Source organism: Notolepis coatsorum, assembly GCF_963971535.1.
Source record: "Notolepis coatsorum genome assembly, chromosome: 12".
Classification (NCBI taxonomy): Eukaryota; Metazoa; Chordata; class Actinopteri; order Aulopiformes; family Paralepididae; genus Notolepis; species Notolepis coatsorum.
In genome coordinates, this window is record NC_140176.1 from 23807622 (window position 1) to 23821208 (window position 13587).

The window sequence follows — 13587 nt, forward strand, 5'->3', positions numbered from 1 at the left end:
AGTTTGAGCTAGATAGCTGTAATGTAAAGTAAATAGAGTGCCCTATATGAGTTGTTTCCTTATCAGCTCCAATAGTTGTCTCTTGATGGCATCATCACTTGCCTCTGTATATTGTTACAGAAATAACATGTGCACATTTTGTTTTAGGGTGGATTCTCCCTTTCACTTTACCCCAGTCAACCAAACCGAGCTGTTCTGCACTGTTCCAAAGACATGTTCTCTTATAATTACATTTCATAAGGCTCTTCCCACAATGGTGTGTAGTTTGCAGGAAGTGTCAAAAACATTTAATTCCTGCATCGTGGCATGTGGTTTGTAGAGGTACTGGAGATGGATCCGACCCAAGTGGAAACCATCAGAAGAGGAAAATATATTCAAAACTTTGCACAATCTCGTCCTTATCAACAGCTTGGCTGGCCCAAATGCCCCCATGGACAAGATCCCAGAGAGAGAGAGAGAGAGAGAGAGCGAGAGAGAGAGAGAGAGAGAGAGAGAGAGAGAGAGAGAGAGAGAGAGAGAGAGAGAGAGAGAGATGAGAGAGAGAGAGAGAGAGATGTGAAAGCGAAAGCGAACGAGGCAGACAGAGAAATTGTTATGGTTTATGGTCATCAAAGGCCCTACGGACTGAAAAGTACAAATAATGATTGAAGCGACAAATCACATTTAGAATTTTTGTTTGGGGGAAAACAGGCTATTTCCCCTCCACTGTCTCCCCTCGTACGTCTTGGTGCAGCGTCACAAGTTTTTTTTTCTCTCTTTCTTCCATTTCCATCCCCCATTTAGTCGTTATGCCAATTCCCTGTGTGTGTCGCGGCCCCGGCCTCTGTTCGCCGTGCTGCCCTCTGTACATGAATGTTTAATGCAGATATACCAATGTATTTTTAATCATTTTACAAATTGAACCATTGAACGGGTCACGCGTACATTAATAACTGTCCGGCGAAATAGTTTTTTTTCTTCACGTAACTCCGGTGAGCATTCTCCTAAACCAAAATAATAATAAAAAAAATAATAATCTAATTGCTTGTGTGATTTCTTTTTTCTCTTTCTTCTCCCTGTTCTCTCTTTCCACAACCAATAATTACAATGAAAAGGTGCTGGTGGAATAAGGGGGTTGGGGGGTTTGTGTTGGTGCGAGAGGGTGGGAGGAACGGAAAATAATTAGCACTGCATCTCAAATCTAATTTGGGACCAATAATAATAGCGGGGTCCTTTTTGGCCGTGGGGACGCGGCGTGTATTACGGCCCGCTGATTAAGCCTCGTCTTCTCGGGGGGCCACAGCTCCATGCGCTGACTCTGATATCAGTTATTAGGGCGGGTCCCTTTTGTTATCAGGGTAATTTATTTTATTTATTATTTAAATTTTTTGGTAGGGGCGGGTGAGTTATACTTTCTTCCTCTCTTTCTCCATCTCCCTCTCTCTCACTCCCTCTATCTCTTTCTCTCTCGCTCTGGTCTCTCTCCCTCTCTTTCTCTCTCTCCCTCTCTTTCTCTATCTCCCTCTCTTTCTCTCTCTCTCCCTCTCCCTCTCCCTCTCTTTCTCTCTCTCTCTCTCTCCTCTCTCTCTCTCTCTCTCTCTCTCTCTCTCTCTCTCTCTCTCTCTCTCTCTCTCTCTCTCTCTCTCTCTCTCTCTCTCTCTCTGGATCATTCCAGTCCTAAATGCTCCAGCGCCCTCCTAGCTCATAGTGCACAGTGGAGTGGAACCCAGGCCCTGGCCTGATAAACCTCTCCCACCAAATAGAAAAATATACCATCTCAGCTCCATCTCCTCTTCGCCACAAGTTAGCATTCTGCTCAAGTTCACCTCTCAGTATATCTCTATCCCCTGGCCCAAATATGGCTGTTATCAAGAAGTCTACCAAATTAACTTTATTTTTAACATCAAGCCCATATATTGGCCATTTTACGGTGTCGTGGCCGAGAGGAAGGGGGGTTGGGCCCTCGACCTGGCATACCAATGCGGCAAAGGGAACCACTCCTGCCTACCTCCGGTCAATGGTCTCTAACTACACACCCTCAAGACCCCTACGCTCTGCATCTTCTGGCCATCTCAGAACCACTCCTATCCGAGCTCCGGGAGGGTCATCAAGGAGAACCTGCCTTTTCTCAGTCCTTGCCCCACAATGGTGGAATGAATGAATGAATGAATGAATGAATGAATGAATGAATGAATGAATGAATGAATGAATGAATGAATGAATGAATGAATGAATGAATGAATTAATGAATGAATGAATGAATGAATGAATGAAGTACCAAGTAGTAACAAGAAGCACTGAAAAATGCAAACAAAAATAAAAGGTTCTCCCTAGCACCAAAATGGGTTCTTCTGATTGTGGCCAAATAACTTATTTTTGGAGATATTATTTGGTTAGGCTAGTTAGCCCCTTATGCTGAGGGCACATTTTGCATAAAACGGCTGATGGTTGCATTCCCAAAGTAATTTGTGATTTATTACTTGAACCACTTATAGCACATGCATGGGTCTGGTCACTTTTGAAAGGAAACATTCTGAACTTTCTTCAACAACAGGAGAAGAATCGCTCTGAGTGTTAATGTAATAGTTAGAGAGGTTTGAACACACTGAAATAAAAATAAAAGTTACTCACGTTGTGTTTACTTGTTGCCAGATGCCTGTTTTTGAGTTCCAGCTGAGAGATAGGAACTGGGAAACAGTTTCATAGCCTGAAGTCTTATCTACAGTACAGGTCCAAAGTGTATAATAATCCCATGGAAAATGTGTGTTTTACAGATGTTTTTGTAATTCTTGTATTGGTAATAATTCATCCAAAATGGCGGACCGCACATTGATTTGAACGGTGGATGAGAAATTCTCCAAACAAACAACTTCTTCGTCTTCTTCTCTCCGTTTACCGTAGGAATCAGCCCTCATGTAATATACCGTTGGCTCCAGAATTCCATTGGCTACAAAAGTGGTCAATAATTTTCGCCATCAGCGGTGACTGGTCCGTTCAGACACTATGTCAAAGAAAAAATTCCACATTTTGAAACCATGCCAGAGAACTGCCCATTCTATGATCTCCCGAAGCTTCCTCCAGACTCCAGACACCTGATATCTCGCTTTGTGTCCCTGGTTTCCACCTCTGTGTCCACTGACCATCTGAGAGATGCCTGGTCCACTGAGCTGAATCTCGAGGTGTCTGAGAGCACCTGGAATGAAGGTTTGACTAGAATCCAAACTTGCTCGATCAATGCTAGGTACAAATTGATTAAATTTAAAGTCATCCATAGACTCCACCATTCAAAGACCAAACTACACAGAATGTATCCATCTTTTTCTCCATTATGTGACAGGTGTAAAGTTGCAGAGGCTCCTTAACACATCTCTTTTGGCTCTGTCCTCATTTACAAAAATGCTGGGGTGAAATATTCCAGTGGTTTTCCAGGGTCTATGGAAAGGACATTCCCCCTGATCCAGAGTTGGCACTCTTTGGGTGTTCAGAGACTGCCTTAAGGTACACAAGGGAGGAACAACAGACACTAATGCTCGGCATGGTAGCCACAAAAGAAATTATTCTAACCGATTGGAAATCACCTACACCCCACGTGTTTCCAGAAATGTCTCAATGAAATGATCACAATCATACAGATGGAGATGATCCGCTTTTACAGATCCAAAGAGCACAACAGGTTTTCGGACATACGTATGGAGCCCATTCATTGACTATCTGAAGGACAAATAACTGCATTCTGCAGAGACTCACCCCTGTATATCTCATGTTTTACCTGTACTCTTGTAACACCTGGCTATACAACACACTGTGTAATGCTGTGAGTTAAGTCACACTGTTTCCTGTCTGGCAGTCTTTTTAGTTTTGTTATGTCTGTTTATTTTTGTTCTGTCTCCTCCTTTTTGTATGTCTGTTCTTGTTTACAGTAAACTGAAAACTGAAGAAAAAAAAATTAAATCCTCCATTGTTAGTTATAGCAGAGAAGCGCAAAAAGTTGTTTTGCCACAATGTCGATGAATAATATCAGATGTAAACAAAGTTGTACCCGACCGGGACGCGTGTAGTCTTTTACCAACAAACTTGCAGTTCCGCGTTCGGGTTCTGCGATCTGATTGGCCACTGACGTACGCTCTCTCTACGCCCAAACAGCGTGTTACGCTAGTTCTGCCTCTAACACCGCCGGGGCTGCGATGGGAACAGCTAGGGTGGTCGTCAAACTGGACCGCGTACTCAAATGAGTACACTGCCGTGAAAAGCTGCCCTTGAAACAGCAGCAATACAGCTCTTCCTTGAGCTGAAGTGATGACCCGAAAATTACTCAAGTCTAAATTGTCAACGGTTTGCTTTAAATTGTATAAGCATTCCGTGATGGTTGCATAGTCCAAGATATGGATGTTGTAACTGAGGGGTACAATTCCCTGACTGTATTGTTAAGTATGGTATTATTAAACCACTACCTCTTGTACTTTAACTTCTGGCCATCCAGTACATGATATAGATATGATGAACACTTTCCCACCTGATGAAACGAAGTCCACACAAATGTACAAATCGAATATTTAATATAGCAAAAGGTATATACAACGTTCACTTGTTTACACTTATGATTTGAAATGCACTTGTATGGCAAATGAGTATTCGTAGGTAAATCAACATTGAATGTCCAATCTCTGGTTACGCAGGGAGTAAGTATACAACCCGGTTCTTTAGGAAACTATAGCGATGGTACTTAAATGATTATAGCTGGATACACTAAGGGGGGGGGGGGTCCCGCTGGTTGTAAGACAGTAGGAGGGGGGGGTTAGAGAAGCCGCTGGCGGTATCCCATCTGGCCGACGATTTCTTGGGAGAATTCAAAGTCTTGAACACGGTGCCCACAGAACCTCGGTCCGCAGATGAATACAGCTGGACCCTCTGGTGGACGGTAGCTGCCGGTCCACAACGGAGAGATGTGAGGCGACCTCACTGGTGTAGAGCGTCGTCTCACCTGGACTCCTCTCCGGGGGGTAGTTCCAACACTCAGCAGTGTTGGCCGTTATCCATGGAATAATCAAAGCACCCAAAGCATAATCCAAGCCGTGGAAGGCTCGCCGTCGTCCGGGTAGAGTAATCCAATGTACAGGTCTCCTCGTCCTGGCCCGGAGCTCCTCGGATGCAAGCACCACTAGTGGTCTGCCCAGCCTGGTTAAGACTCCAGATAACGTCAGGAACGATGGGGGCGCTGCTCACTTTATAACTCTAACCGACGATGCACCATACATAATAGACTATTATTAGCTTAATAGAAATACGTCCAACTCGACGGTATAGTGCCAAACTATGACAATTCAACTATTAATCCACACGATATCTCAATGCCTATTCTGAGGCCAAGTAGGCCTTACTGCACCACACGTGCGTCGTGGGTGAGGCTTCGCGTCTGTTACTCGGTTGGAGGGTAAAGAACTAATGGACTAAAAGAAAGTTCTACTTTACTTGCGCCATATATATATGCGCTGTGAACAAATAGTACCATTCGTATTTCGCCAGACGTATTCCTACGCGGAACCGGGCTTGCCTCGGCATGTTGGGCGGCACGATTGAACTTGAACCTAGGGGTATGGCTGATGGCGCCAGGTTCTCGTCCAATGGTAGAATGAAACTATTATGGGCTGTTTAGTAGACTAAAGGGATATTCAGTGCATATTGTACAAGGAATATACAGGGGATATCAAACGATATACAAATACCATTAAATATATATCCATAAATAAATATATATATTCGGTTTAATCTGATCCTTCACAACAGATGTTGTACCTCATCGCTGCTCCACGTTGACCCACGACATATTATTATTATTATTGTGTCGGGTTGTTAAGTCGATTGCATTCTCACAGGTGGTCTCGGCCCGCTTGTTTTGTTCCGCAACAGAATGTGATTGCTGTGTTCATATATGCCCAACTGAACCGAAATAGGGGGGAAACGCTCCAGGTTTCGGATCAACAGCTCCAAACGAGCCAGGTGTGAAAACGCCCTGAGTCAGACAAAGTAAGCTTGAGGACAATACTTCTGAACATTTGGAAACCCAGAGAAAAGAGCATGAAAAACCACAACCCCTGACGTAAGCAGCCAGCTGAAGCGACACGCTGCATCTTGTGACCGACCGCTGGATCACCAAGCTATGACCTCACAGATTGGGGAAAACACAGTTAATCTTAACGCCGCTGGTACTTATTGAGCAATGCAGACACCGGTTCAACGACGAGGACACCACAGAGAGGCCGTAGATGCAAAGCGAACTGGTTTACACAAAGTGCAATGCCCATGAGACGCCACTAGGGGGCGGGTGGCTAACCGTGAGTGATGGTGTGAATGAACGTGTATCCATTGCTGGTTAACACTTTCAGTGCCAGGCCGTGTTTTCCTTTTTACCCCGTTGATGCCACGGTCCACGGCCCATGTAACGTTAATATCGCCTAATCTATGTTTTAAATTATGCTATGTGTCTAATCTGCCCATCGCTTATCAAAGAATCATTTTCCAGTCAACATTGGCAAAGCAGATTGTGTTTTTATCGCTTCATTTCCTTTTTATAGCATTTTGAAAACCACTCGGTTTCGAAGAAAAAACAACACATTCCTTGATAATCTCCTTTTACTGGAATATTCCAGAACGTTATCATTTGTCGGTCTATTTATGAATCGTTTTCAAATAAACGCTAGATGGTCGATAGTATATGTGTGCGCATGCACGCTCGTGCCGTGCGCTGATAATCGCTGCTATTATTTCCTCATGGCTTTTACAGTGAAACAGCCATATCACATATAGTGGAAACGCTTATATCTCCATGAAAACGAGTCTGATTATCCTAACACTGATAACATAGATTCCTTACCTGACATCAGATGGTATCCAAATGGTATATTCCAATTCCTGATCACCATTCGAAAAAATCGATAAGTATATTGATCCAACGTGTGTACAGTATAACCCATGATCGCCGCGGCTCAGAGGCTCCAGAATGAACTCTGGTAACTCCGGCTGCATGGGTGAGAAGTAAAATGTGGACTGGAATATTTTTTTTTCCCATCCATTTTCATTGAGTCCATTCCAAAAGGGTGATTTACCATCTGGGAGACGATAGGGGACGCTTTTTTCACATCTGATCGCCAGCGGCCCCATGATCTCCAACGGTAGGCTCGCGTGATGCAATATGATTTCAGATCGCTAATAAAAAAATAAAAAATAAATCAGAGAAAAGCCGTGACGTGGCTTTCAACGTCACGATCGTAAACCCGAGATTAGCTGTGAGTGGCGCTCAAAGTGTTAAGGAGGTGCTTCACATCTCAAATAAAAACTGCACTAGAATGTCTCTGAGAACACCAGCAAAGATAACAAACTTCTTGCTTTGCAGTGTGTGTGTGCGTGTGTGCGTGTGTGCGTGTGTGTGTGTGTGTGTGTGTGTGTGTGTGTGTGTGTGTGTGTGTGTGTGTGTGTGTGTGTGTGTGTGTGTGTGTGTGTGTGTGTGCGCGTGTGTGTGCGCGTGCGTGTGTGTGTGTGTGTGTGTGTGTGTGGTGTGTGCTTTTGCATTGTGTGGTTTTTCACAGTAGAACTCACAACTCTTCATGAGACAAAAGAGGCAGCTCTACCTGGAAATGACAGATGTGCCGCTGAATGCTTGTTGGCGTGTTTGTTTATGTGTGCGTGTGTGTGTGTCTGTGTGTGTGTGTGTGTGCGTCTTTCCAAGTTTGTGTGCTGTTAAAAAAAAATTGGCTGACAAACACTCCCCCCCCCCCCCCCCCCCCCCCCAGCCCCCTCATTTCATAAATAATGCACGGCGCGCTGCTCCAGTCCTTTCCAACCGCGACAGCCCCGATGTTGTGAAGTGCACATTAATGGGCAGACTAATTGCAATAAACAGGAGTGGTGTTTCGGCGTCAGCGAGGCCCTCTAATAGGCAAAACACTCCTAATTAGGCTGGGCTGGCCTTACGGGACAGAGAGAGAGAGAGAGAGAGAGAGAGAGAGAGAGAGAGAGAGAGAGAGAGAGAGAGAGAGAGAGAGAGAGAGGGGATGGGAGAATGGAGGGAGAGATAAAAGAGAGAGGTTTGAGGGAGAGAGAGATGGCGGGAGAGGATGGGAGGGAGAGATAAAGAGAGGGAGAGAGAGGGGGGTGGAAGATGAGAATGGAGGGAGAGAGGCGCAGGGTAGGATGGCAGGAGAGAGGGGGCTAGAACAATGCTTCCATTTCAACAAGGAGAGAATGAGCAAGGAAGAGGAGAGGGAGAGTGTCAGAGGGAGCAGTACGGGGAGGTGAAAGTGAGGAGAGAATGGGCGAGGAAGAGGAGAGGGAGAGAGGTAGAGGGAGCAGTACGGGGAGGTGGAAGTGAGGAGAGAATGGGCGAGGAAGAGGAGAGGGAGAGAGGTAGAGGGAGCAGTACGGGGAGGTGGAAGTGAGGAGAGAATGGGCGAGGAAGAGGAGAGGGAGAGAGGTAGAGGGAGCAGTACGGGGAGGTGGAAGTGAGGAGAGAATGGGTGAGGAAGAGGAGAGAGAGGTAGAGGGAGCAGTACGGGGAGGTGGAAGTGAGGAGAGAATGGGTGAGGAAGAGGAGAGGGAGAGAAGTAGAGGGAGCAGTACTGGGAGGTGGAAGTGAGGAGAGAATGGGTGAGGAAAAGGAGAGAGAGGTAGAGGGAGCAGTACGGGGAGGTGGAAGTGAGGAGAGAATGGGTGAGGAAGAGGAGAGGGAGAGAAGTTGAGAGAGCAGTATTGGAAGACGGGAGTGAGCAGAGGACTGAACCCTGCAAAGCTCCATCCTGAGAGATAAGTTAACCCTAGTCTTGAAGGTAGAATAATGTAAACCTCTAGGCAAAAGAGGCCCGCTTGAAATTGCACTTTGTTTGCATTTTTTCTTTTTGGTCTGGTGTGTGTGGGTTGGAGTTGAGTGGGCATAGGGGAAGGGGTTGCTATTGCTGGCCACACCTCAGGCTCTGCCAAGAGACGTCTGCAGAGAATTCACAGTACAATATAATATATAGTTATTATAGTATAGCTATAGTACTGTATTATAAATATATTTTGTTTGTTTGTCTGTTATTTTAACTTCACTGTTTTTTTATACTTCTTGTTGTTTATCTTATTCTTTTCTTAACCTTGTCTTTTAACTGCCTTGCTTACTGGCCATACTCACTATAACTGCACCCTGTGTGCCACTGTTTTATATTGCATACGTTTACATTGTTTGTCTTGTATGTTTTTAACTCCACTGACACTTTTGCCAAGATCATTGTTTTACTCTTGACTGTTCTGTTTTTATACCCTGTAAGGTGACCTTGGGTGTTTTGAAAGGCGCCTCCAAATAAAATGTATTATTATTATTATTATTATTATTATTATTATTATTATTATTATTATTATTATTATTATTATTATTATTATTATTATATATTATATATTATAGCTTAAGGTTCCAAAGGTTTTCCTGATACCTGGCTTGCACCATATTTACATTTACATAGTGACATAGTAGTCAGTTAGCTGACGCTTTTATCCAAAGAGACTTACAAATTGTGTACAACAAGTCAGCACGTGGCTAAAGTTAGTAGTATTGTTCGTCTTGCAGTGTCAAACTTGAGTGCATAGTATAGACATAGTAGCACAGTACATAATAGTAACATACGATAAGAAGGTTGAGATTACTTACCTGTCAGCTCATATTGCACGATACACACCATCTAGGGCTCTGATCTCAGAATGCTATCTCTATTACGAGGATTAACACAATAATCAGCAGGCAGCAGGTCTCTCTCACCCAGCTCCCTCTCTCCCTGCTCTGATCACAGATGCTGATAGGAATCTTGAATCTTAAAAAAAGAAAACATATCTCACTATCGTATAACCTACCCTAGTTTTCTACGCGATAAAAACCAAATGTATTTTGTATTTTCTTTTTTTAACGACTGCCTGTGCACATATTTTATCTGCATTCATTTTTATCTAATTGATCGTATTTATTGTATTTAAATCTTAAAACCGCATATATATATTGTTGAATTGAATTGTTTACATAACTTTGAAAATGGCCAAATGTATTTGTGTAGTCAGGAAAGCATTTAAAAAAAGACCACACCATCTACAGTATTTAGTATTTTTTCTACTGGTCTCCTTTCATTCAAACAGTGTTCTGATTTATTGGATCTCATAGTAGGATTGCCGCTTTAAATTTGATATATAAAAAAAATACCTATTGCCAGATCATTTCACATATTAAATGCCCAATCAGTGATCCAAATTTAAACAAGTGGGTCGCTGCACCTCCAAAATCAAGAAATGTTAACGGAGACATTGTTTTCATTCCGACTGAGCTCTTGATGCGAGGACTGACACAAAAATACAGTGAATACAGTCACACCCGCACATTTACCTGCTATCTGTGTCTGTAAAAGGTTTATGTTGGTAATGGTAACATCTGTAAACAAGACCTGTATAAGATGCTGTAGAAGACCTACAGCATCGTCAGATTTACAGCTGGTTAGGAAAGTGAAGTGCCGCGAGGGAGAGATGGAGAGAAAGGATAGAGAGGGAGAGATGGAGAGAATGGATAGAGGGAGAGATGGAGCAAGAACGGGGGGGGGGCTTGGGATATTCACTTTCAATTCAAATCAATTAGCAAGAGAAGAGAACTTCCACACAATGTCCTTTTACTTGCAATAGCCTTTATTTAAAGTACAATGATTCGGTCCTTAGACCTTCATCAGGTAATTTCCCATGCAAATATAGCCAGTATACCTACCACGTCCCACAGTCATGCATATAGCCTAGGAAACACATCAATGATGGACGTTTCACAGTCCATAATGGACAGCAACTATATTAATTGTATATATAGACATTGAATAATATAATTAAAGTTAAAATCAATATACAAAATCATCTCTTCCATAATGACAATCACAATATTAGGTTAATGGAAGATATAGGGGTATCACTAGCATAATTTCACTGTTTAGGCTACCTGATCAATGTGCATCTGAATAGACAGTAAGTTACCACAATATAGCATTAAATAGACACATTCAATCATATAATAGAAACTAATTACAAATATCGAAAATATATCTAATTAAACATAGTGAGGAAGACAAAAGTGCAAATTGATTCAAATCAATTAAAATGTTAAACAACAAATACTGCATGTAGAGGTGTGTGTGTGTGGGGGGGGGGCACAATCTGCAATCCAAATGTAAACAAATGGGCATCCCCACAATCAAATATATATATATAAGAATGCATTACATTAGATTCAAATGTATTGTCATCGCTGCCGTGTGTCGTTGCCGTACGTCACTGCTATGCGTCGCTGCTATGCGTCACTGCTATGCGTCGCTGCTATGCGTCACTGCTATGCGTCACTGCTATGCGTCACTGCCGTACGTCGCTGCCTGCCTATTTTGCATTGAAGGCAAGCCGGTAGCTTCAATGATGCCTTTGTGGCCAAGCGGCAAAGCTGAGGCTTTGATGTTCTTGAATCAATGGAACCTCTTCAGGCTACTTGCTACTCCTGCTGATAAAAACCTCCCGGGCTCACCACTCAGTCAGCCAGATAAAAGGGATGGGGCTGTGCGGGAGATGTGAGGAAATAGTGTACAACTTTAGGAAGTCTCTTAAATATTTTTTTTGTATTACAGCTCAGTGATATATGGAATACAAATGGTACTGTTGGTGTTGTAACAGTGATTTATTAGGATGTACATTTTAGGTTCACTAGGGATTATTACAGCTACATTTAGTAGTACAGGCCACAGTGTCTCCGTCCTTTTTGTGCTTGATGTTCCCCAGAGCTATTGTCACCAGACCCCCATGGGAAGTATCCAGATCTAGGGTTAAAGTGTGCAAACGCACGGATACACTTCCCAAAGGCTCAGCTGACCTACCACACATGAATTTCCCCAAGACCACAAACAGACACGGGAGAATGTTTAAGAAACAATAAGAAATACTTTATTACAGGAAATATATATATATATATATATCATACAAGTTCATAACCTAGATAAATAACTACTAACTAACCTAATCTAAAAGACCAGTGCCCGTAGGCCTAGGGTGGATAATAGAGGAAGTGCTTCTCTGCACTGTAGGCCAACCCCAAGCTGCTACTCCCACCCCCACTATCTGTCCTGCCCCTAAAACACTGCACACGTGGGAAATGGTGCTGATACTGCACCCAGGTCTGGAAATGGTCACAAACTAATCCAGAATCACACTGCACACTACACTACAAACATAGCCTGAGAATATCAATACCACACATCTGGTCTCAGGGAGTCACAGCACATAATCAAGTACTATTAAGAACAATACACACTGGTGGCACACAGCAAAGATAATGGGGCATGTCTATGGTAGTGGGTATGGGGTGCTACGAGGTTTAGGTCTGGGGCCAGAATGTTCCTCCCACATCCTAGCCTAAGTTGGGGCAGTGAAAAGCGCTGGTCATTGGTAGACAATACGACAAAAAGGATATAACGCGGCCCGCCCCGTTGTACTGCTCTCCAACGAGCGGGCCTGTGTTAATAGTAGCAGCGTTTCAGCATGCGGTGCTCTCAATTTTCTTCAGTTTGTAATGTCAGTTTGTATTATCCAAAGTTCCTTATAGCACAGTTCATATATTCCATTTACTGATAGCTCGGGAAACAGTACATTCATCCGGCGCAGATATACCGATACGTTGTGTTTACTCACGGCGTGTAGCGTGGCTACAATGTCTCTCTCTTGGTTTCGGCTCCACTCGTTCCCCAGAGAGAAAGTGAACACAGCAGGCTTGAGCAGTAAGTGTCTTCCGTGGAACAAGGCACGAGAGAAGGGTAGCGTGTCCTCGTATCTCTGCAGTTCCGCGTTCCTCGTGTCGTCCGTGCGACTCTGTTCTGCTTACTGCCAAACACAAATCCTCCTTTCAACAGCGCCCGTCCTTCCGGGCACCGCCCCTCCATGCCAGCCAGCCAATCCATCTCTTGCTCCCTCCAGCGGCACACCCCGGCTGCGTAAGAAAGAGGGACCACATGTGTAGACTGTACGACTGCAATTAGGTTATCCCCCCCTGGTGGCCCCGCACTCGCCTGCTGTCACTGGCCTCTGCACATATCACCATCCCCACACGATGGCTCCCCACGCTCCCACCGGGACTCCATGGACCTCACCTAAGAGGGAAGAAGGGACAGCATGGCGCAGTACTGCGATAGGAGAGTCCAATGCACAACACAGTCGGAATTACACTTGTCTGTTAAAACGGCCAGGTAAGCATCTAGGTCCTCATCAGGACCATCACTGGGCGTGTCCTCCTCTTGGGGTCCCGCAGGTACATCAACACACATACATACAGACACACACATACCCCCACCCGCGACACTACTGTGAAGCTTGATGTTCCCCAGAGCGACTGTGAAGCTTGATGTTCCCCAGAGCGACTGTGAAGCTTGATGTTCCCCAGAACAACTGTGAAGCTTCATGTTCTCCAGAGCGACTGTGAAGCTTGATGTTCCCCAGAACAACTGTGAAGCTTGATGTTCCCCAGAGCGACTGTGAAGCTTGATGTTCCCCAAAGCGACTGTGAAGCTTCATGTTCCCCAGAACAAC